This window comes from Cygnus olor, chromosome 7 (assembly GCF_009769625.2).
Source record: "Cygnus olor isolate bCygOlo1 chromosome 7, bCygOlo1.pri.v2, whole genome shotgun sequence".
In the NCBI taxonomy this organism is placed as follows: domain Eukaryota; kingdom Metazoa; phylum Chordata; class Aves; order Anseriformes; family Anatidae; genus Cygnus; species Cygnus olor.
The window spans coordinates 8,512,229-8,537,366 of NC_049175.1; the positions used below are offsets into that span (position 1 = coordinate 8,512,229).

A 25,138-nucleotide genomic window follows, 5' to 3' on the forward strand; every position below is an offset into this window, starting at 1 on the left:
GGCCAGCTCATTGACAATAATAACCTGGAAAGACGGTGAAGACCCCACAGTGGGTGAAATGGCTAAACAACTCCGGCAGTACGAAGAAAATCTCTCCTCTTCCCTACAGGCCTGCGTCTCGGCTGTGGAGAAACTCTCTGAAGTGTTCCACCAACTTAAAGAGAATTTATCTTCCCCCCCACCTGAACGAACCAGTGGCCACCAACTAAAAGAGAATACTTTGGAGAAACTTTTTGAAGAGGTCCACCAACTTAAAGAGAGTTTATTTTCTTCCCCACCTGTACAAACCAGCGTCTCGGCTATTAGGGGTAAACGTGCATCTGTGCAAAGAAGACAATATGGTGGGTACACACCCCGCACCACCCTGTGGTTTTACCTACGTGAATGGAGAGGACATGAGAAAATGGGATGGAAAATCTACTGAGACCCTAGAGGCACGGGTACGTGAGTTGCAAAAGAAAACAATCGGGAGAAAGGGGTTCTCTGAAAAGTTTGCTGCTCCAACTTCCAGCAGGCAGTCCTTTAAACACAGAAACGAAGATTCTGACCAGGACTAGAGGGGCCCTGCCTCCAGCCAGGGGGAGGAAAGGGACAATCGAGTTTATTGGACTGTGTGGATTCGATGGCCTGGCACGTCTGACGCACAGAAGTATAAGGCTTTAGTAGACATCGGTGCACAATGTACTCTAATGCCATCAAGCTGTAAAGGGCCAGAGCCCATCTGTATTTATGGCGTGACAGGGGGATCCCAGCAGTTAACTGTATTGGAGGCTGAAGTGAGTCTAACCGGAAATGAGTGGCAAAAGCACCGTATTGTGACTGGCCCGGATGCTCTGTGCATCCTTGGCATAGACTATCTTAAAAGAGGATATTTCAAGGACCCAAAAGGGTTCCGCTGGGCTTTTGGCATAGCTGCATTAGAGACAGAGGACATTAAACAGTTGTCTACCTTGCCCGGTCTCTCAGAGGACCCTTCTGTTGTGGGGTTGCTGAGGGTTGAAGAACAGCAAGTGCCAGTCGCTACCACAACTGTGCACTGGCGGCAATATCGCACCAACCGAGACTCCCTGATTCCCATCCATAAGCTAATTCGTCAACTGGAGAGCCAAGGAGTGATCAGCAAGACCCATTCACCTTTTAATAGTCCCATATGGCCAGTGCGAAAGTCTAATGGTGAGTGGAGACTAACAGTGGACTATCGTGGCCTGAACGAAGTCACGCCACCACTGAGTGCTGCAGTGCCGGACATGCTAGAACTCCAGTACGAACTGGAATCAAAGGCAGCCAAGTGGTATGCCACAATTGATATTGCTAATGCATTTTTCTCCATCCCTCTAGCAGCAGAGTGCAGGCCACAGTTTGCTTTCACTTGGAGGGGAGTCCAATATACTTGGAATCGGCTGCCCCAGGGGTGGAAACATAGCCCTACCATTTGCCATGGACTGATCCAGTCTGCGCTGGAGCAGGGGGAGGCTCCTGAACACCTGCAGTACATCGATGACATCATTGTGTGGGGTGACACTGCAGAGGAAGTTTTCGAGAAAGGGAAGAAAATAGTCCAAATCCTTTTGAAGGCCGGTTTTGCCATAAAACAAAATAAAGTTAAAGGACCTGCATGAGAGATCCAGTTTTTAGGAATAAAATGGCAACATGGACGTCGTCAAATCCCAATGGATGTGATCAACAAAATAACAGCTATGTCTCCACCAACTAGCAAAAAGGAAACACAAACTTTCCTAGGTGTCGTGGGGTTTTGGAGAATGCATATTCCAAATTACAGTCTGATTGTAAACCCGCTCTACCAAGTAACCCCTAAGAAGAATGCTTTTGAATGGGGCCCTGAGCAACGACAAGCCTTTGAACAAATTAAGCAGGAAATAGTTCATGCAGTAGCCTTTGGGCCAGTCCGAACAGGACCAGATGTAAAGAATGTGCTGTACACCGCAGCCGGGGAGAATGGTTCCACCTGGAGCCTCTGGCAGAAAGAACCTGGGGAAACTCGAGGTCGACCCCTGGGGTTTTGGAGTCGGGGATACAGAGGATCTGAGGCCCGCTATACTCCAACCGAAAAGGAGATATTGGCAGCATATGAAGGAGTTCGATCTGCTTCGGAAGTGGTCGGTACTGAAGCGCAGCTCCTCCTGGCACCCTGACTGCCGGTACTGGGTTGGATGTTCAAAGGAAGGGTCCCCTCTACACATCATGCAACTGATGCTACATGGAGCAAGTGGGTTGCACTGGTTACTCAGCGGGCTCGAATAGGAAACCCCAGTCGCCCAGGAGTCTTGGAAGTGATTATGGACTGGCCAGAAGGCAAGTACTTTGGGATATCATCAGAGGAGGAGGTGGTCCGTGCTGAAGAAGCCCCACTGTACAACAAGCTACCAGAAAATGAGAAGAAATATGCCCTGTTCACTGATGGGTCCTGTCGTATTGTGGGAAAGCATCGGAGATGGAAAGCTGCTGTATGGAGTCCTACACGACGAGTTGCAGAAGCTGCTAAGGGAGAAGGTGAATCGAGTCAGTTTGCAGAAGTGAAAGCCATTCAGCTGGCCTTAGATATTGCTGAACGGGAAAAGTGGCCAGTTCTCTATCTCTATACTGATTCATGGATGGTAGCAAATGCCCTGTGGGGGTGGTTACAGCAATGGAAGCAGAACAACTGGGAACGCCGGGGCAAACCCATCTGGGCTGCTGCATTGTGGCAAGATATTGCTGCCCGGGTAGAGAACCTGGTTGTAAAGGTACGCCATGTAGATGCTCATGTGCCCAAGAATCGGGCTACTGAAGAACATCAAAACAACCAGCAGGTGGATCAGGCTGCTAAGATTGAAGTGGCTCAGGTGGACCTGGACTGGCAACATAGAGGTGAATTATTTATAGCCCGATGGGCCCATGACACCTCAGGCCATCAAGGTAGAGATGCAACATACAGATGGGCTCGTGACCGAGGGGTGGACCTGACCATGGACACTATAGCACAGGTTATTCAGGATTGTGAAACATGTGCTGCAACTAAGCAAGCCAAACGGTCAAAGCCTCTTTGGTATGGAGGACGATGGCTGAAATACAAATATGGAGAGGCCTGGCAGATTGATTACATCACACTCCCCCAAACCCGCAACGGCAAGCGCCACGTACTTACAATGGTGGAAGCAACCACCGGATGGCTGGAAACATATCCTGTGCCCCATGCCACCTCCCGGAACACTATCCTGGGCCTTGAAAAGCAAGTCCTATGGCGACATGGCACCCCAGAAAGAATTGAGTCAGACAATGGGACTCATTTCCGAAACAACCTTATAGACACTTGGGCCAAAGAACATGGTATTGAGTGGGTGTATCACATCCCCTATCATGCACCAGCCTCCGGGAAAGTTGAACCATACAATGGACTGTTAAAGACTACACTGAAAGCAATGGGTGCTGGGACATTCAAAAATTGGGATACACATTTGGCAAAGGCCACCTGATTAGTCAATACTAGAGGATCTGCCAACCGAGCTGGACCTGCCCAATCAAACCTGTTACGCACTGTAGAAGGGGATAAAGTTCCTGTAGTGCACGTAAGAAACATGTTGGGTAAGACAGTCTGGGCTACTCCTGCCTCAGGAAAAGGCAAACCCATTCGTGGGATTGCTTTTGCTCAGGGACCTGGATGCACTTGGTGGATAATGCAGAAGAATGGGGAGGTCCGGTGTGTACCTCAAGGGGACCTAATACTGGGTGAGAATAGCCCATGAGTTGAATTGTAGTATGTTAATTATCATATAACACTGTATGTCATAACTACCATGGTTGCTATATATCATAGATGAAAATGGTGATTAATTAGAAGGTATTGGAAAGAGTGTAACCTGAGCATGACATAAATGGTATGGAATAAGGGGTGGATATCTGTCCTGGTTTCAGTTAGGACAGAGTTAATTTTCCTCCTAGTAGCTGGCAGGGTGCTGTGTTTTGGATTAGGATGAGAAGAGCGCTGATAACATGCTGATGTTTTAATTGTTGTAGAGCAGTGCTTACACCAAGCCAAGGACTTTTCAGCTCCTCGCTCTGTCCTGCTAGCGAGCAGGCTAGGGATGCAGCAGGAGCTGGGAGGGGACAGACCCAGGACAGCTGACCCAAACTGGCCAAAGGGGTATTCCATACCATCTGACGTCATGCTGAACAATATATAGGGGTGGCTAGCCGGGGTGGAGGGGGGGCCGGCTGCTCGGGGATAGGCTGGGCATCGGTCAACGGGTGGTGAGCAATTGCATTGTGCATCACTTATTTCGTACACGTTATTACTATTAATACTATTATTATTATTACTATTATTGTTATTATTTTTCCTGTCTTAATAAACTGTCTTTATCTCAACTCACAGGCTTCACTTTCCCGTTTCTCTCCCCCATCCCGGAGAGGGAGGGGGGAGGGTGAGCGAACGGCTGTGTGGTGTTTGGCTGCCAGCCGGGCTAAACCACAACAGTTTATATCAAAAAGTTTATATCAAAAGGGAATGGTTACTAAAATATCAGCTTCCTCCTGCTGCAGGGGGATTACAGCACCACTGAATTCCTTCTTTGTTCAAACAATCCATTGCCAGGTTTCTCAGAGCAGCAGCATTCTGGTGCTGCTCCTTGACAGCAAGTGTCAGGGTAGCTTAACCTTTGTGTGAGGACAGTATTGCAAATAGAAAAACACGAGGTGCTGGCTTTCCTGGGGAGCGGGGGTGGGCACTCTTCAAGAAGGAAATCTTAATGGCTCAGGAGCGGTCTGTCCCCACGTGCCCAAAGACGAGCCGGCGCGGAAGACCGGCCTGGCTGAACAGAGAGTTGTGGCTCGAGCTTAGGAGAAAAAAGAGGGTTTATAATCTTTGGAGAAGAGGGCGGGCCACTCAGGAAAACTATAAGGATGTTGCAAGGCTGTGCAGGGACAAAATTAGGAAGGCCAAAGCTCATCTGGAGCTCAATCTGGCTACTGCCGTTAAAGATAACAAAAAATGTTTTTACAAATACATCAACACCAAAAGGAGGACTAAGGAGAATCTCCATCCTTGACTGGATGCGGGGGGAAACTTAGTTACAAGGGATGAGGAAAAGGCTGAGGTGCTTAATGCCTTCTTTGCCTCAGTCTTTAGCGGCAAAATCAGTTGTTCTCTGGATACCCAGTACCCTGAGCTGGTGAAAGGGGATGGGGAGCAGGATGTGGCCCTCACTATCCACGAGGCGACCTGCTACAGCACTTGGATGTATGTAAGTCGATGGGGCCGGATGGGATCCACCCGAGGGTACTGAGAGAACTGGCGGAGGAGCTGGCCAAGCCGCTTTCCATCATTTATCGGCAGTCCTGGCTATCAGGGGAGGTCCCAGTCGACTGGAGGCTAGCAAATGTGACGCCCATCTACAAGAAGGGCTGGAGGGTAGACCCGGGGAACTATAGGCCTGTTAGTTTGACGTCAGTGCCAGGGAAGCTCATGGAGCAGATTATCTTGAGTGTCATCACGCGGCACTTACAGGGCAACCAGGCGATCAGGCCCAGTCAGCATGGGTTTATGAAGGGCAGGTCCTGCTTGACGAACCTGATCTCCTTCTATGACAAAGTGACGCGCTTAGTGGATGAGGGAAAGGCTGTGGATGTGGTCTACCTTGACTTCAGTAAGGCTTTTGACACCGTTTCCCACAACATTCTCCTCAAGAAACTGGCTGCTCGGGGCTTGGACTGGTGTACGCTTCGTTGGGTTAGAAACTGGCTGGATAGCCGGGCCCAAAGAGTCGTGGTGAATGGAGTCAAATCCAGTTGGAGGACGGTCACTAGTGGAGTCCCCCAGGGCTCAGTACTGGGGCCAGTTCTCTTTAATATCTTTAACGATGATCTGGATGAGGGGATCGAGTGCACCCTCAGTAAGTTTGCAGACGACACCAAGTTAGGTGCGTGTCGATCTGCTTGAGGGTAGGAAGGCTCTGCAGGAGGATCTGGATAGGCTGGACCAATGGGTTGAGGCCAACTGTATGAAGTTCAACAAGGCCAAGTGCCAGGTCCTGCACCTGGGGCACAACAACCCCAAGCAGTGCTACAGGCTGGGAGATGAGTGGTTGGAAAGCTGCCTGGCAGAGAAGGACCTGGGAGTACTGGTTGATAGTCGGCTGAATATGAGCCAGCAGTGTGCTCAGGTGGCCAAGAAGGCCAACAGCATCCTGGCTTGCATAAGAGACAGTATGGCCAGCAGGGCTAGGGAAGTGATTGTCCCCCTGTACTCGGCTCTGGTGAGGCCACACCTTGAGTACTGTGTTCAGTTTTGGGCCCCTCACTACAAGAAGGACATGGAGGTGCTCGAGCAAGTCCAGAGAAGGGCAACGAAGCTGGTGAGGGGTCTGGAGAACAAGTCTTACGAGGAGCGGCTGAGGGAGCTGGGATTGTTCAGCCTGGAGAAGAGGAGGCTCAGGGGTGACCTTATCGCTCTCTACAGGTACCTTAAAGGAGGCTGTAGAGAGGTGGGGGTTGGTCTATTCTCCCACGTGCCTGGTGACAGGACGAGGGGGAATGGGCTCAAGTTGCGCCAGGGGAGGTTTAGGTTGGATATTGGGAAGAACTTCTTTACTGAAAGGGTTGTTAGGCATTGGAATGGGCTGCCCAGGGAAGTGGTTGAGTCACCATCCCTGGAGGTCTTGAAAAGACATTTAGATGTTGAACTTAGTGATATTGTTTAGCGGAGGACTTGTTAGTGTTAGGTCAGAGGTTGGAGTAAGTGATCTTGGAGGTCTCTTCCAACCTAGACAATTCTGTGATTCTGTGATTCTGTGGCAGAAGAAACCCCCTTCCCAGATAGGGCCATTGAGCTTGAGGCCTTCAGCAGAAGCATGAGACCAAATGCTTCTGTTCAAGGAATCGGTCTGATACAGCCTAGAGAAATACCTTCTTAGAAGGAGGGGTGTTTTCACATTTACTGGTGTGTTTCATACGTTGCTCTGTTATTACACACACACATGGATACAGTGGCCTGGCAGTATTACAAGAGGAAAATGGTGATGATGTTCTGGCCACGTACAGTGACATCTGGCAATGAGGAGACACAGAAATGACACACTCAAATGGTGCAGAATGAGTAAAAACTGGTCCATATTATGTCTCAAGTATTGCAGAAGGCTCCATGTAATGCATCACTGGGGCATACCTCAGTTTGTGGTGATGTGGAAGGTCCCACACATGGATCCACGTCCCCTCCACCTGCCATCAGGGAGACGTGGCTGTCTGTTCTTCCAACGTAAGGCAGAAAGACACAGACCCAGAGGATGAGTCAGCTCACCTCACACCCTGACATGAACCACTCTGAACCTGGGAAGTACTTATTTCCTCCCCAACACCTAGCCTCACAGACACATATGTGCTTGAGCTCAGTGCCTAAACTCAGATAGGGAAACCTGAGAACTGTTTAAAGCTGTGGTCTACCCTTCATGCTTTCACACACTTGGAAATATTAGTTTAAGCTACGCAAGCTGAAAAAAAACGTAATCTGATGAGAAATCCTCTCCCAGAGGGTTCTAGAGATTACTACCACTTTCCATTGTTTGTTTGGTTGGTTGAGTCCTCCAGCCATGTCAACATAGAAAAAGAGGTGGTAAAACCCCTTCTTTCACCTGTATAGCATGCAAGTTTACAGATACATCCCTTTCTCTTCCTATATACTTGTGTAGCACATAGCATGGACTCTTTTGTTTGTTTGTTTGAGACTTTGGGCTGTGTAGTCAGTAGGTTGTGACTGGGAAATAACTGTGAAGTTGTGATTTCTACTACTGCACTTTAGCCTTCAGAGTCATCTGTGCTCTCTTATAAGCTCTCAGAAAGGACCTCACATGAGATAGTTGAAGTTTTCTCATCTCAGAACCACTTTATTTTCTGAAAACCAACACAATAACTGATCAAAATGGCCATAGGGAGCACCAGCAGCCCTGTCTTGCACTGTTCAAAAAGAGCGCTGTAGACACAAGCTTCAGGTAATTTGTAGTGAATGAAGAGGCTACAAACACAAAGGATGGGAGGGGGGAGAAAAGAAAGATGGCTCTGAGAACAGCTGGTGGCTTTGTGCTGGCTTGACACCACATCATACGCGCAGTGAGTACTAAACATAACAGAACCATTTTAAGTCTTGGCAGAAACCCGTGCTACATCTTCCTAAGAACAGTTGGGTCATTAGTGGTCATTCAGTCTGACAGACCAAGGCTGTCTCTAAGCTATTAGGTAGCTGGTGAAAGGTGGGCTGTGAGCAAATGTTGTACTGGAGGATCACACTGAGCAATTACTTGGCTCAGCTGTGTGCAGAACGACAGCCCTCGCCGCAGGGCTGAGAGACCAGCAGAAGCCAAGAGGGAAATCAGCACTTCATAAAAGTTAATGACCAAGGATATACTTCTTCTGAATCCTGACTAGAGCAAGATTCAAATGCAAAATGCAATGCTATTCCTTCTTCCATTGCTCCGTTTTGGACCAGTCTTCCTCTCTGTTTTTACCACTGTTGTTGCTTTTAATGCATGCATTTATGAGAAAGCCCTGAACAAGATACACTCCATCATTTTCTCACATCTCCATCAGTTCTGACTGAGCGAGGTCTTTCTTCTTCTTTTCTACTTTCCCAGAGGTAATATCTCAAACAAAATTAAACGTCCTCTTCCAGATGGCCCATTTTTGGTAAGAAAGTTCAAGCATGAAGCCAAGCAATGGTAAATCTTAAATCAGCATCTTGCACAGAAGGGAGCAGTGGCACGCTGAGTAGTAGGCATTTTGTCTACTACCATCATACTGTCAGGGCTGATGTTTATTCCAAACAAAGATATTTCTCATGAATGTTAAATAACTGCTAAAGACTGGAAGTGTGATTGCCCATCACACTTAGAGTGTTTTGTTTCATAATTTCATGACTATTTTATTACTATTATTACAGCTCAACATTATTAATGGAAAAGAAAGTGTTATCTTTTCCTACTGTCTGGAAACAAGAGAATAAAGTAACACCCTGTGCAGCTTTCGGCCCTGCAGCACTTCAGGTTGTATGCGTCTATGTTGAGGACTTAAGACCAGCTATGAAACTAAATAACAGATTAACAAGTGTAAACAAAACATCTAAATTTATTTAAAAAAATGAAAACTTCTTATAATCTTTCCTTTTTACCTACCTATATTATTCTGTTCTATCTGGTATATTTTCTGTTTTGTAACCAACTCTGAAAATAATACTCCTAGTTAAGCATTCTTTTATTCAAATACATTGGAAAGGCAGGTGAGACAAGCTACAGTGTTTGTTATCACACTTGAGGTCAGAAACACAGACTGTGCATTACAGAGGAGGATTTAAATCAGACAGCAGCGCACCCTGCGAGAGGTACGCACACCACCTTCTCACTAGAAGCACGTCAGCTGTGTCTATACTCACAGCCCTGCACTCACTAACTCCACTCGCTGGTTTAAAAAAATAAAGTCTTATTCCAAACTCAGCGATTCACTCTGTGACCACAGACAAAATGCTTCCTCTACGTTCTTCCATTCTCTCAGTTTTTAAGTATGCATAATGATGATTCTAAGGCATTTTGAGATTTATAAGGAATGAAAATCCATGGAAATGTTAACACCCAATTTGGATGACTAGGAGGGGTGGCACAGGACAGGAAGCAACCCAGGGAACAATTCACTTGGAAGCACGGTGCCATACAGCAGGCTCTGGGATATGTAGGCAAGAGAGGAATCTGAAAACGGGATAACAACAAGAAAGCTTGATAGAAACAATAAGATCATATTTTGAAACACTCTGCCTTATCAAAACAACATCTATACTGTAATAAAAAAAAAAATACTATTTTGCTAGAGGAACAGTTAACAACTGTGAAGCAAAATGCTGAATTATTACGGCAGACCACCTAGACGGTGACAGAGCATTTATGGCTCTGCTCAGTCAGATGGTTCAGTCAGGATTGTTCTCACATGCATTATCATTATCCTGTGCCACGTGCACCCTTGGGGGTTCAGGTGATGAAAGAACAAGAGGGGATAACTTTACTTATTACTGTGGAAACCTCCTTGACACCCACGTCTAGGATTATTGTCTTTCTACTTAAGTCAAAAAGGTTTTCATTAAGTCCCCAACATCTTCCCTTCACCCCAATGCTCCTTTCCCCACACACACCTGCACACCTTTTGTATTGGAAAACGTACTGTTAGGAATTGTACTACCAAGGTTCTCACTACTTATTTGCCATCATTGTGCAGCACTAGATTTTCAGGTCAAAATAAACGCTAAGAGCACAGCACTGTCCTAAAAGTCAAACACATGAATGTAAGACTTTTGACTCTGACATAATGCATAAACGCAGTGGATCTACCTGACAACATGCAAATTAAATATTTTGCAAAAGTAAAATGGGTAACTCAAGATTTTTGAGGCTTTACGGGCAATATAATCAGGTGTGTCTTTGAGCTTGTCAAGTAGCTGTAACTTTTTCATCTCCATCTAAAGAGATGCCATGTGTTGCACGCTAGAAGAACAAACTCCAGTCTTGACTGGGAAAGGGAAAGGACCAGCTGAAGTTTGCTGAGATTCTGAGCTTCTGCCTCCAAACTTACACTTTTCCCTGGTAATGCCAAGGCAAAGTACAGCAGCAGTGCTGCAAATCTTGCTTGGAGACTTTTGAAATATTAGATTATTTTCTTTTTCTGGTGGAGATGATATTGAACATATGGTGTTTGAAAGAGAAGTGGCCAAAACTGCAAAGCCTTTGGAATCATCTTATGTTTTGTTTTGGTTTGTGGTTTTTTTTTTTGTTCACTACCCTCAGTTTTTAAGTCTGTCAGATTTTCCTAGTAGCAATATAGTGACCCATTTACGGCAACAACATTTAACTTGTTACTAGTGATGTTAGCTATCATAGCAAAGAGGAGAGATTTGAGAATGCAAAGATGGGCCTAAATGTGAGAGGAAAAACAAAAAAAAAGGTAAAAATAAAAAGCAGTGTTTATACCCCCTTGTATGGCCTGGGTTATCTTTCAATAACATGAAAAGACAACCTGGCAGAGATATGTTCATTGTATGCAGATATGCATTGTGCGTAGATATGCAGCTTAAGCAAAAGTCTTTTCTTGTCTATAAGAGTACAGTGTTCTAGACATTTCAGGCAGAGAGGACAGCATTTTCTGTCATTGACGTGAAATGCCAGTTTGAACTGGGAAATACCACGAAGCGTGAAGTGATGAATTACCGTCATTCTTTCCAGGCTCAATAACTTGCAGTGCCTCCACATTGCGCTATTTTAACTTGTGCCTGTGTTATTAATTTGGTTAGGAAATATCTAAAAAGTAAAGCCTTAAAAAATAGCATTGTCCTATTTCTCTCTCTCTTAAATTTTGTGCAGGTTTTCTCAATCTTATATTTAAGTGAAAACTATTCATTTCCAGCTCATGCATTATGCAGTTCCGAATTCTCTCCGTGCATCATCTGCCTCACACTGAGGGGCTGTAGTTGAGACATTTCCATCATACTATGACTTCGATTTCCTGCTACTTATTCTATGGAAAAGTACTCTGTAATGGTTTGTTTGTTTAATTTCCTGGCTTTATCCGGGTATCTCACTGTTTGTGAATTCAGGCTTCCGAAACCTGCCTGTGTAAAAAAGAACGTCCTGATCCCAAGGTCTGAAAAGTCTACAGGCTTTTGCTTTGTGCTTTACTAAAAACCCAAATTCAGCACTTTGGGGCATCAAACTCCTAGTATCGACCTTACATGCCATGATACTAATCTAAAACTGCATTCAACCGATCACACAGATAGGGAACTAATAATTTATTCAGAAGGTGGCAAAGAGACATCCTTCGTATTTCCTACGTGCCTGCCCAGGCTCTGTAATGAGGCAAAGCTGGATGAAAAGGAAAGCAGGGTGCTAAGCCTGTATAACTTTGGCTAACTGCTTGTAGCTGCATTTCAGCCAGACCAGTTCAGTGTAAGTGTGGGTGTCTATGGGACACTCAACTTCTGCTCACAACTCCGCAGTTTCGGGCCACCCAAACCAGTTTACAATTGGGATTGTCTGTAACTGCTGGTAGGAGAGTGCTTTTTTTGTTCAGCATGACGCCGTATGGTGTGGGATAGCCACCCCTTTGGCCACTTTGGTCAGCTGTCCTGGTTCTGTCCCTCCCAGCTCCTTGCGTACCCCCAGCCTCCCTGCTGGCAGCACCGGTCTGCAGCACTGAAACATTGGCGTGTTATCAGCACTATTGTTATCAAAAATCTAAAAAACAGCATCATAGAAGCCTTTACAAAGAAAATTAACTCTATCCCATCCAAAACTAGGACAATAGTCACTTACGGCATTCAAGTGCTTTTTGGTTTTGCAGTGTTTCTGAAGTGTTTCAAGCTAAAAAAGAAGAGCTAAACAGAAGTATATATATATAAAAATAACCTTTCAAACACTTATGGAGGGAATGTCTTTGTATTTGCATGTGTTGGAGATGGAAATGACAGGAACTCAACCCCATGGAAGGGTCTTTAAAATCTTCTATAAGACAAAAACTCTTTTCCTGCTATTGTCTGGCTCACTGAAATCTGAAGGACAGTTCCTTCACTTCATGCACCTCAACTAATAAATCGGCTTAGTCCAGGATATAGGGCCTTTTCGTATTTGGTCAACCTTCTGTAATTAATTTCACCGATTTATTTGAAGTGATATTTCAAGCTGTTTTATGTTGCTTTATTGATAAAACTGTGGACCTAAATCCTAAGTATGTGCTGCCCAGTGCCTGGTGGTGAACTCTCCCTAACTGCAAAAGAAGAAACTGGGTTTCAGAACCAGGTAAGGTTGAAAATTTAGTTCAGAAATAGCAGAGGAACTAAGAGGATCACAGCTCTATTTGTATGCTTCTGCCTTCCATATTAATTCCCTGCCTTTTGGACTGATACTTCCGATAAGGGTGCCAAATGCAAAAATGTTTTCTCTTCTGTATCATGAACATCTACTTATTAGGAACTGGTTTGATGCCATGAAATCCTCTTTAACAACTCATAAGAAGAGCTTCTATCTGATTACAAATCTATCCTTGGTAATATGATAATATCCATTTCATCATTTGTATCTAGTTGTTCAAAGAGTGATTTAATTCTATTCCTGCAACAAAGGAACCTGTCGCTAAGATTTAGATGTGTAATTGCCTGAGGTTCCAGGAGGGAGCACTCAGGTGTGCACTACAAGGTTTGAAAAGGTTTCCGTAATATTCATGTCTTAAACATGTCCACCGGAGAAGGGTGGAGGTGATGGCCTTCTGGTTTTATTCCGATTCTGGTCATGGCAATGGCCATTCTTTTAATTCGGAGTCAGCTGGCGGAAAAGTTCAGCGTGGCTCTGCTCACCTTGCCCATGGGCAGCATATGAGAGAGAGCTCCAGTGGGCTGCTGAGATCTTGGCACCCCATAAATACACTGGTATTTCCATGGGCATGCACAAAAGGTATAACAACTACATACACAGGTACAAACATGATGATGTATGTGTATATGTGTCAATGCATGTGCTCACAGAAAGGGCTGTACTGCCATTGCTGTGTGGAAGAGAACAATTGCATACACAGGATGAACTTTACAACAGTTTACATCATTGCTTCTTAATTTTGGTTTTTGGTCTGCTTTGTTCTGTTTCTGGAGAAATTACATTTTGAATTTGAGGGTGAAAAAAAAAAAAAAAAAGGATTATTTTAGCATCTAGAAACCTTTTCCCTGCAACCTTTCTACAGCCAAAATAATACTAAAGGGATTGAAGTAACCTTAACACTGCTCCATAGCAACACCAACCTTCCCCTTCCTTTCTTCTAGCCAGGCAGGGAGATTGTCTCTGGTATTGTCTCACCTATTCAGTCACACAGCCAGGGAATGAAGAGGGGGAGAGAAAGCGCAAAGTAGAGTAGAAAAGATGAAAATCATTACCAATGGAAACAGAAGCAATATGGGGGGTGAACAAAGGGAGAGGCTGACATTAGTCTGCAAACCTTTACTTGTGACAGCCTCAAGAGGATGAGCAACACTACCCTTTTCTTTCTGTGTTAGCCAGCTGGGGAACTCATACCTGAATCTACGTTCAGTGCCCAAGTCACCCCTTACATGTACTGTGGGCTTCTGGCCAATTCAGTCTCATTTCCCATATGATTTCATTCAAGTTCTAGTTTACTGTAATGAGTTGCAGTGCAATGGTTTTTGAACTGAGAAAATAGCTACGTTAGAGATAACACAAAGCACGTCAACTTGAATGGAGGAAATACGCCTGTGGATGTGTGTTGGGGGGCCATCAAATTGTCCTCCCTGAGCTCCCACGAACCCCAACACAGCCAGAAGAAGGAAGTAATCTTCATTGCTCCAGTGCAGAGACACTTTGTTGTGCTGCTGTGGAGCAACAGCCAGAGAAGACAAGACAAAAGACCGTTTCATCTGTTCACTGCAACCGACTAAAACTATGCCTTTGTGAAAACTGCAGCTTGGTTTCATTGTGCTACTGAAATGAATCCAAGATCTTTGGTGACATTTCAAATAACAAGAACAACATATTTCTCCATTACTTTACTTACATTAAGCACACGTGTTTCATAGTTTATGTTATTCCTGGCATTAGGAGAGAGCAGTGAAAACAAAATCCATGCTTAATGCACTGAACTTTGACAACAGCAGCTGCAACTCAAAATTAAAATCCACTTCTTTCTTTGCTCTAAGGGTCTGAACCAGCTTTGTGAAAGTGCTGCAGCATGCAGCGAATGAGGATGTCTGAAATGAGAAACGCCTGTGTGACTGCCCAAAGGACAGATCGAATGACCAGAAGCAAACAGCGACGTGCTAGGCTGTTTGCTGAATGCTAGGTGAAATCAGACAGAACCAGTAAGCCTTGGAAATATTAAGACAAAAGAGAGAAACTAAATTTTTTATCATCTGCTGCAAAGCACTAATCATGTGGATGAAAGACTCATACCTGATGATTGTACCCAAAAGCCAGAGGAGGCAATGAAGGCAATGAGAGCTTTCTGGTTTTGGTCTCAGAGCACTTTAGATCTGGCCATAAGACACATCCATTGCAAATTTGGACTAGGATTTCTCTCTTTTTTTTTTTCTGGACAGCAGCAGTTAACTGAGCATTATTGATTTTTTTCACGATCTTGTGATGTCCTTTGCATGTGTAACTGCATTTTATAACAATCCAACATGTTTTGTTCCTGTATTTTATTTTATTTTTTTCAATATCATCGACAACCTGCTTTGGATTTATGGTCAAAGTCAGAATTATGCAAAATCTAGCCTGCCTTTGAGGGAGGATTTCATCAGAGCAGCCTCTGTAGAGTGCCTGGTAGGTTTTCAGCCTCTGCTGCCACCCTGCCTGAGCGAGGTGAAATTCCCTCCAGAAGTTTTCTTTAAGCATTTAGGGACAGTGGGAGAAAATCCCAAGGGAAGAGGGGTGTGCAGACACTGTAACTACAAACCAGTGGCAGAGAGTGAGCTGCTGGTGCCATACTGGGCTGCTCCCAGGGAATGACTCCTGTGCAAGCCAAGACAAAACTTGAATGCCGATTCTTCCTGCCACCTATCCTCCACAGAACAGGCAGTTCTTTACCATACAGGGGCACATTCATGCGCAAAGACCCTCCCACAGATAAAAATGGCAGCAAGGGAAATAATATAGATCTAATCAGTTTGAAAATTGACATGTGACATTAGTCACTTAAAATGAAAGGAAGTGTCAAGGTTTACAGCTGAATTATGTTCCTATGATGAATAATATTGTTGATCCAGTCAAATAATAAAGTCACATTACCGACGGTGCTGCTTATTATATGTTAATCGCAGTAATATAAACATCTTGCCAATCTTTATGCGCTATCCACCATTCATTTTCAATGAGGAATAGAAGTAGCAGGAATCAATAGGTCTGACTCTGCAAGCTTTCTTTCTTTGCATTTAACTTTCCATGTATTGAAATGCTCTGAATACAGACTGAGTTGCTTTGTTCAGTATTTATTATTGTTCCACCTGCGTCGAAATGGGAACAGCAATGGCTTTGATAAATAGATTCAAAGGCAGTCAAAATTCATTGTGCTTTTTCTAAATGCTTTTGTGTCCTCTGCTGGAGTTCTTTTTGATAACCTCTTCCAGCAAGACACCTCTTGAAATCAAAATAGATATATTTCTTGCTTCCATAGGACATCAGTGCAAAACCTTTCATTAGAACATATTGTATCCTATACAAGATATATGTCCAATTTTGGCTTTTTTTTTTTTTTCTAGGAGTCAAAGTCTGCTCCTCTTCGCCCTGTTCAGAGATACATTACTGCTTCTTAAGTCCATGAAGCCATATATGTGATAACTGGTGGATAACTAAAAATAAAGGTGTCAGAGTCTGGCAGTAGAATTTCATTACCTTTCCAAAGCATACCAAAGAATATTCATTATCACAGTATGAAGTATCATAAATAATTAGCACTAAATCCACACATGCCAAATGAATGATCAGTATAACTTCATATTGTGATCAGCTTGCCTGTTTATTTATTCCTGTGCTCATTTGCATGCTCAATATTTTGCCAAATTGTGCCACTCATAGTGGTTCTCCCAGCATTTGTGTGAAGAAAGAAAAAGCCACAAAGATTGTCTTGCTATTTTCCTAAGTCAGGACACCAACTAATTGTAAATATTTCACTGTACAATAATAAATAGCACAATCTTGCTTCCACTAAACATCAAGCCACTACACCAAGACTATCTGCCTCCTTTTTAAAATGTTAAGAAGGTATAACGTCACAAAAAAGGAAACATTAAACATAAGGTTGATACAAACCTTCCTAAAATAAAAGAAGCAGAGTTTAAAGATAGGATTTTTGTGTATGAAGTAGTACTCTGACAACTCATGTTTGTGCCTCTCCCTTTTATTCTTGTACTGAGGGAGGACTCCTTCTCCCAGGAGAAGAACAGAGAGCACAGAAAAAAAACACCAAATTGATTAACTCCCCCTCCCACACACACTCCTCATGTAAATATGCCTTTAAATTTAATTTCAGGATCTTTTTTGTCAGCAGCCCGTGATGTAACGCACTGAATAATGAAACAGGGTCAGCATTAAAGTGATTGTTGTGTTTGTTCCATTATTAAGTTTTGATCCGGGGTGCTACAGGGTAACACAACATGACACGGCTAAGTGGCGAAATGAGTACCATGAAAATTTAAACTGAGGCACACACCAAGAAGCCAAAAACAGCAGAACACGAAGTGTCTAAGGCATTATAAAGCAAACAAATGAGCAAAATAATCTACTCATCCTATTACATCTACCTTCTCTTTTTCTCTGACAGTCTCCTATACCTGGGCCTATAACACCCTTCCCACTTTCACCTTCACTTCAAATTTAATCCAGACATCGCTCTTGGACTACAGGAATTACTACAAGCCTGTTGGTGAGTTTGCCATTACGGCAGCTCGGCTGACCAGGGTCGCTGGACGCAGGCGTGGTGCAGGAGGCAGAGCTGCCGCGGGGGTGCGGGAGGCAGGTGAGGGGAGGCAGGTGAGGGGAGGCAGGTGCTCGCAGCCCGCGGGCCTCATGTGCTGCTATGCCATCTGAGTAGCAGCTAAGAGCACTCCATCTTGTTGTGCCATTTCCTAAACAATTCCTAAATAATGAGCCTCGTGACTGATTTGGGACTGCAGCACCTCCTGCTCAGAGCAGGAAATGGTGCTTACAGCCCTGAAAGCCAGGTGCTTGGAGCAGACACAACTCATCCACGTGACTGCCTGAGTCAGCTAATATAATTCACCTGATCCCACAGAAAGCTGAAGTTTTGTGTGTCAGAGAGAGATTACAGGGGAGTTGGTTGTCATCTACAGAAATTCCTGGGAGAGAGATTGTGTTTCTCTTCAGTAGTTTGTTTTCAGAAGGTGATTTAGCCACTTGCTCTACTTAATTTAAAAGCATCGGCTTGTTCTTCATAAGAGAAAATAGATTAGAGCATCTGTGAACTCATCTTTTTTTTCCTTCACAGTGGCCTCAAGCAGGCCCCCTGATACTTCAACTGGCCCGGGCAGCCTCCCTCAGCCCCCTGCCTGCCATCTCCCTGGGGAGGCGTACAACAGAGAGAAACCCAACCAAAATTTAGTGCAAGATTAAAGGCACCGGAGATCAGAGAGAGTTGCAAGGAACTACTGTGCATTTGATTAACACTCAGCCCAATGCTGCTTTGAATTCCCTTCCAGCCTCGCAGATTATCAGGGAGCGGTAGTCAAGCTGAAACAAAGCCGCCTCCTCTGAGAAGCGATGGCACGAGTCTGGCAGCTGCTTGGGCACTGTGCTGATCAGTCACACGGCGGCATGCGTGGCACCCTCTGGGGCTGTCCCCCCACTGCCACCAGCCTTGTCCTTTCGGTCCAGCTTCTTCCCAACTTCTTAGGCTGGTAGGAGAGAGCTTAAAGGGACAGCCCACCGGACGAAGAGCAGAAACTTAGGAAATAGAAGGCTAAATCTGAGCACGATGCTAGAATTTATTTTGTGAACTCAGCAGCTTGCTGATCTCTCCTGTTTCTCAAGGCAGATTTCTCTCTGCCTTTGCATGAACAAAGGCAATAACCTTCAACGCTGCTCCCTTCCTTTTTTTTTTCCCTTCCTATTGTACAATGAAGGAAAATTGACTCAAGGCTAGTGGTAAAAGAGAGCATAGTCTGTAACTGTTGCACTTCTCATGCTGCATTTCTCTAACTCCTTTGCTACCAGCAGCGGCAGAAAGGCGGGTGAGGGAGGGGAGGCCATTCTCTCCTTCCTCCTTTTCTTTTCGTCTACTTTGCAAGTTTTGGATGTTTTCAAGTAACTACAGAGCTAACAAAAATGAGAAGTAGAACCCCTTTTGAAATGTGGAAATCCAGTATTAAAAATGTGATGACAAGACACAAACGCAGCTGTCTGAAAAGGTTAGCAGAACAGGGAGCACAGGGCTGTTGTACAGATCCTGCAGAGGAAGAATGAAGAAAGCAAAAGGAGCGGGCTGTGGGGAGAAAGAGCACCAGATAGTCTGAGATTCTTTTAATTGAAAATTGAATCCGGGTTCATTCATCATGTATTTTTTATGAAACTGCAGAATGAGAAAGAAAAGGTTTCAACGAAACATGGGGCTTCCAGCTTGCTCAAGAATATCACAAAAGCCCTTATTCAGCTTCCCTTGAAGCCAAGAGAAACATGTCTTTTCTGGTTCAATTTTCAGCTCTTTGAAGCAGAAACTCACTCTTTTATGTGTCCCTACAGTGCCCAGTGCAATAGGTCTCCTGTCTCAGCAGGGGCTTCTAAGTGCTACTGTAATAAAATTAATTAATCATAATTTTTAATGAACTCCTTAATGTTTTCCATATCATCCTAGACAAAGAACGAATGCAGACTGAAAAGGCACAAAAGTTTAATTTTGGGTTCGGTAAAGAGAACTTTATCCTGTAACAAAATCTAATTCAAAGCTGGTAAAAATGCTGTTCATACTAAGTAGATGCTGAAAGAGTATTATCAGTGTAACCAAACAGAAATCTAGACTTTACATCTACTCCTAGCATGAAAATTAAGCATCATCTAGGGGAGATACCCACTAGCATGTTGGGATGCTATTTAGGACTTTAAGAAGATGGAGATGTACTATCATCTAGCTTCATCTGCGTGAAAATGAAGGGCCACTCGGACAGATGTGTAAATCTTCCTGATGGGATTCCTCCCACTCTTTGCAAAGTAGCACTTAGCATTGACTTCTGTATGACCATATAACCTCAGAGCTAGCCACTGAAATGAAAGAGCCAGTTCACATCTCTCAGTGACGCTGGCTGGGGCTGCAAAATGTGGGCAGACACTACTGCATAGGTTTGCACTTCAATACGTGTTTTTAAGGCTTATTTTTCACAGCAGGAACAGAAATGAAAAATGAGATTCAATTGTACGTGCTGGCAGCCTGGGAGATGTGCCAGTATGTCACAACACCATGTACCAGCCCAGCCCCTTTGCTTTATAAAGTACAATTATTGTAAATTGGTTCGGAGCCTGGCACATGTATCAGAGCCACAAATATGCCTTTGTAAATATGTATGTACAGCATGCATAAATAAGCCTGGTTTTCTTTTTTTTTTTTTTTTTTTTTTTTCTGGTAAGAAAGAGTTAAAAGCATTAGTATGAACTATCCTTCTCCCTCAGCTAGGGCAGCTTTCTGCCTGAGGTAGTTTCTCCAAGCTCTCCTTAGTCAGTGAAGAGCCCGGGTATCCCAGAAGGGGCTCATCTCCCCCTAGGGTGAGCACCTACGACATGTTATGCCTGTGAGGCATGACCACTTCTGACCTCTCTCTGGTAGCTACAGCCCAACCTGGACATTTGACTTGGACTTGAACATCTTAAACTTGAGTCTATTAAAGGCTTGGTATTTGGATGTCCTAAATTCATTTGAGATGAACCACTCTATATCAAATGACCACAAATCTATCTAAAATATATATTTTTTATAGAGAGAGAACCATCAATTTTAAACTACCTCCTTATCAGTGGTTCTTTGGAACCAGAAGAAAATATTAGGTCCACTGAATAATACAAATATTTGCCTTTTGTAATTTACAATTATAAAACACAATAAAAGTTACAGTATAGAAATAGATAACCTATTATCCCAGGACTTAATCTTCTGTATCCGTGACATTAAGCAAGACATATCACTGAAAAGAAAATCCCACATGTGGATGAATAAGAGGAAACTTTTTTTCTGCATATTGTTTCTTAAAAACATCAGCTGCATAATAAAGCAGTGGGATTAATTAATTTAGCGTGCATCTATAATTGCCTTATCGCAATCCCTCTCTCCAAGGACTAATGTTAATGCTCCAAACCTCTAAGCCTCTTCAAATGGCAGCTTTTTTCTAATCGTAGCATGCCACAAACATATTTCCTTAGTTTCAACACACATGAAATTTTTGAACCTACTACGTATAGGTATCGTATTTAAAGACAGACAAGAGAACATAGATATTGCCACTAATTTACAGTACAAATCACTTTTAAATGTAGATGTTCTTTCCCTATCCATGCTAAGTACCACTAAGAAGTTAAGCACAAGACATAACTCACACTTTGATATATAAGTGTATACAATGCCTATGCCACAGATAAATCACAAGATTTTAAACCACTGGAGAGACCACTGGATCAGCTGTTTTGACATCATGTAACCAAGTTATGCTTTAGAGACACCAGGACCTCACATTTAACTCAGTAATACCTCCCAGAAAGCATCCAGTTCTTGATTTATTTTATCATGAATTAATATTCATTAAACTAATTTGTTATTTATAAATTGGATATCAAAAAACTCTTCCTGATAAGATTTTTTTTTTGCTTTCAAGATATCATGTGTACAATGATTATATTTAAAATCCAGGTCTTAAGAAACATCTGATCTCATGAATAAACACAGCAGGTGATCAGAAATCTCCCATTGAAAGTGAACCCATCGGCCTGCTTAAAACCATAATTCAGATGAAAACCCAGCAGTCCTAGTTATGTAGGCCAGGAAAAAGCAACACTAATTACATTTATTATTTAAGGAAAGGGACGGTAAAGTGATGAGCATGTCTTGCAGCAGGTACCTGCAGCCCAATGGGAGGAGGCAACATGTCCTACAGCCCTCTGGCACATCATCTTTTTACCTCAGTAAATGCACCACTTTGTTTCACTGACATATGTGAGCAGTCTGGGAAGAGTCTGCTGGGGGAACAGTCACTGCAAGTCCTCCTGTTTTTCTGATACCTTAAATATTTTATTTTAGTCTCTAACTAAAATATATACGTGATGAGCAAGATAAAGCAAACTTTTTAGCAGTCTGTCTCTTCTTTTTGGACAAGCAATTCCTGAGTTACAACACATGGGAGAAGATAATTGCCACTTCCCAAGATGGCCGTTCTTTAAAACAATGTCTTGTTAACATAATTTTTATGCTGGTTTCCAACAGAACCAAGACTTATACTGTGTATCCAGTGCTGTTCCAGTGTCTGTTCCAGTCCTTTCACTACTGATTTTTGACGCTGTTTGGGCAAGTTCAACCTAATTTGACAGAGGTAAGACTTTCAAATATATCCAGCCCCCAAAACATTAGTTAGCAACTGTGTCAAATAGAGACAATTACTTACATTCTGGAAGAAAGTCGGTTTCATCCCATTGTGTATTTATCCTGAAAGTCAGGAACCAGCCAAGCATCTCACTGCATGCACCCAGCATCCAATGGGCACGCTAGCTACAAGAGGAAATGTGAGAAGAAGCATTAGAAGAACATCAGGTACAAGCTCTCAGGAAATCATATTCCAGTAGACTATAGAATATTTTACAGAATATTGTAGAATATACAGAATATTTATATAATATTTAGAATATTATATAGAATATATTCCAAATACAGTTAGAATATCCTATAAAATATTATTGAAATTTTATTTGTAAGAACTTCCTCCTCCTACTTTATCAGCACCTTGACTTCTCTGGAGCTCTTCACCAGTCAGAGCAAGAGAGAAGCAAGGGTCCATCATATGAATAAAAACTTGTTTTATTTCTTCTTTCTTTCTTCTTTAAATTTCATTTTTATTTTTGTTATTCTCTCTTTTCCCCAGGTTATTTAAGATGACAGCAGCCTCTTGCCTCATGTGCTGCAGAACTAAAACTATTTTCAGAAGCGGTAGACTCAAGGAGTGAGAAATAACATCTATAAAACTTGTCCAGTTGGGTTACTCGATCTGTGTAACACTTCAAGACACCTATTATTACAGACTTACTGGACTTCCTCAGTCTCCTTGAACATTGCACACTTGCTATCTTTTTTCTTGATAAGAAAACCAACAGTATAACCTTAGCAGCATTTTTTCTTTCCCCCTTGAGATGTGTATCCTTATAGGTTGTACTTTGTGATCCTCTTGATTCAGAAGTGTTCCTGACTAAATGTTATTGAATCTTGTCGCTACGATGCTACTCCCCCACCATATGTATCTTCTATACAGATCACGGCCCTTTTCCCACTTCTTGCACAAAAGCTTCCAGAGAATGAATGCATGGAAGGGCCATGACATCTCCCTTAGCAGTTATTGTGTTCCCTTTCTTTTAGCCCATGGAAGGCTGCAGCAACCACAGCTGATAAAGGACAGAGAAAAAATGTCTTACAGAATAAAGCGACAATGCAGCAAATATAACTCTTGTGTGACAGAAAGGATGTGTTACAGCTGGAAGGTGATAGCTTTGTGTGATGCCTGAGGTCAGACTGTACGGTCATAAAGGCTCCTGCTGGCTTTCCAACATACCCACCAGAGACACTGCAGAGGAAGAGAGGGAGCAGAGGAACCTCGCTGTGTCTGGTCCCAGTGCTCCAGCACGTGAGTGGGGAGAAGCTAAGATGGCTACAGGGGCCACCCAGTCTAAATATGCACTTTTGCAAGTCACATCAGGGAAAAGAAGAATGATCAGAGCCAGAAATACGGATGTTTCTTGAATTACTGAAAAGAATATCAATCAAAAACCCAAATGGTTCCATCTCAGTTCACTATGTCCAAACTCATTTGTTTGTATAATTATTGCTATCATTTAGATGAGCATTCCCTCAAAAAACAAACCACAGTGCTAAGAAAAAATTGTTGGTCCTGCAGCTGTGATAAGGGAAGGAAGGAGACCTGACAGTGCTCTTGCAGAAGTTCAGACCGCCTGAACTTGCCTCGGTCATCTTTTCTCATGGTGGTAACAACACACAGGTTGCAGTTTTGTCTTTACTGACACTGTCATTTCAGATGTACAGTCCTGAAAGCAAGAGAAGGGACCAGGAAAAGGGGGAAGGAAAGAGAAAAGAAAATACTATCTGACAACAACTACCTAGTCCCTCATGCCTCTGCAAAATTTGCATGACTTGTCAAGGAAGTCACCAACCTGACCAAAACATGCCCACTGCTGGCTGGCATGGAAAAAGTGCTGAGCCTTGGACGCAACCTCTTGGATAACCTCTCATAGGGGACTTCCCATGCCTACAGCACTTGGCCAGTTGATTTGGGTTTGTTTTCAACTAGCAGTCTTTCTTTTTTCTGAGCAAACCTTAGATGAAATTTGAGTTGAGCGTGTTTCTGCTAACCAGTGACAGTAAAATGGACAAGAAAATGGTGGTTTCATGATTATCAGCATTACACAGGCTACTTTTCCATGGGTCTCTGAATGAATTGAGATGACATTGCAGCCTTCCCTCCAGGAGGGCATGAATTTACCTGGGCACGTTTTTGTGTGCATTGATAGCAGCAAAGCTGTCTGGCGTCTGCCCTGCTGTCACGCTAAGCAGATTCAAAGGCTCCCAGAGAAGGAGTTGACAGACAGATGAATGGACATCTAGCATAATTAGAGAAACCAGATTTCTTTAGCAAATCATCATAAAACTAGTTAATAAAGGATACAAGAACATTTCTCCCTAAATTATATCTGCCACTTAAATAGAGCTAACCTGCTAAATTGTCATGACTTTCATATATAGTTCTCTCTGCCACTACGAGACTGATGAGCCTTTTAATACAAACTTTTCTCATTATCAGGGTGATTCCTCAACATTTGATGGCCTCTCCTTCTGGCTAATTAAATGGTCAAAAATATTCTGACTAATCTGTGTTTAACCAACCAAAAGCACTTCATTAGAAACTTCTCCCCTTCCAAGAAATTTCACCAAATCTAAAATGGGCTTTTGATGGGAATTTGCCTGATAATCAAGGAAATTTCATTTCTTCTCCTACCCTCCCTCCTCCATCTGAGCATTCTGCGTGCTTCAGATTCTGGATCCCAAAGCAGTCTGATGGAGAGACATAGGGAGCAGCATGAGAGGCACAAATCCAGGGGCGTACTGGGGGACCAAGAAAGGGAGCCTGGACAGTCCCGGGTGGCCAGACTGCTCAGGGAAGCCAAACTGGGGCCTCCTGTAGCTCACTGGTGAAGCCGTGATGTTCAGTTATGGGCTCTCACATATGCACTGTGTATTTTTCAGATATAATAAAACTGTGAATAAATTGAAGATGGACCTGCCAGGGCAAAACTTTTAAATTAGATGCAAGGATCCTACACTTTTGAATGTGTCTGCTGATTTAGGTGGCCTT

General features: G+C 43.4%; 1 long non-coding RNA gene across 3 annotated transcripts in view; it reads right to left on the bottom strand.

Annotated features, from left to right (window-relative positions):
* LOC121073215 overlaps positions 1-25,138 on the bottom strand; it is a 342,593-nt gene that overhangs the window by 101,574 nt on the left and 215,881 nt on the right. For all 3 annotated transcript variants that reach the window (XR_005821566.1, XR_005821565.1, XR_005821567.1), the window contains one exon: positions 22,169-22,272. This is a non-coding gene — a long non-coding RNA (uncharacterized LOC121073215). The remainder of the gene's footprint in view (positions 1-22,168; positions 22,273-25,138) is intronic.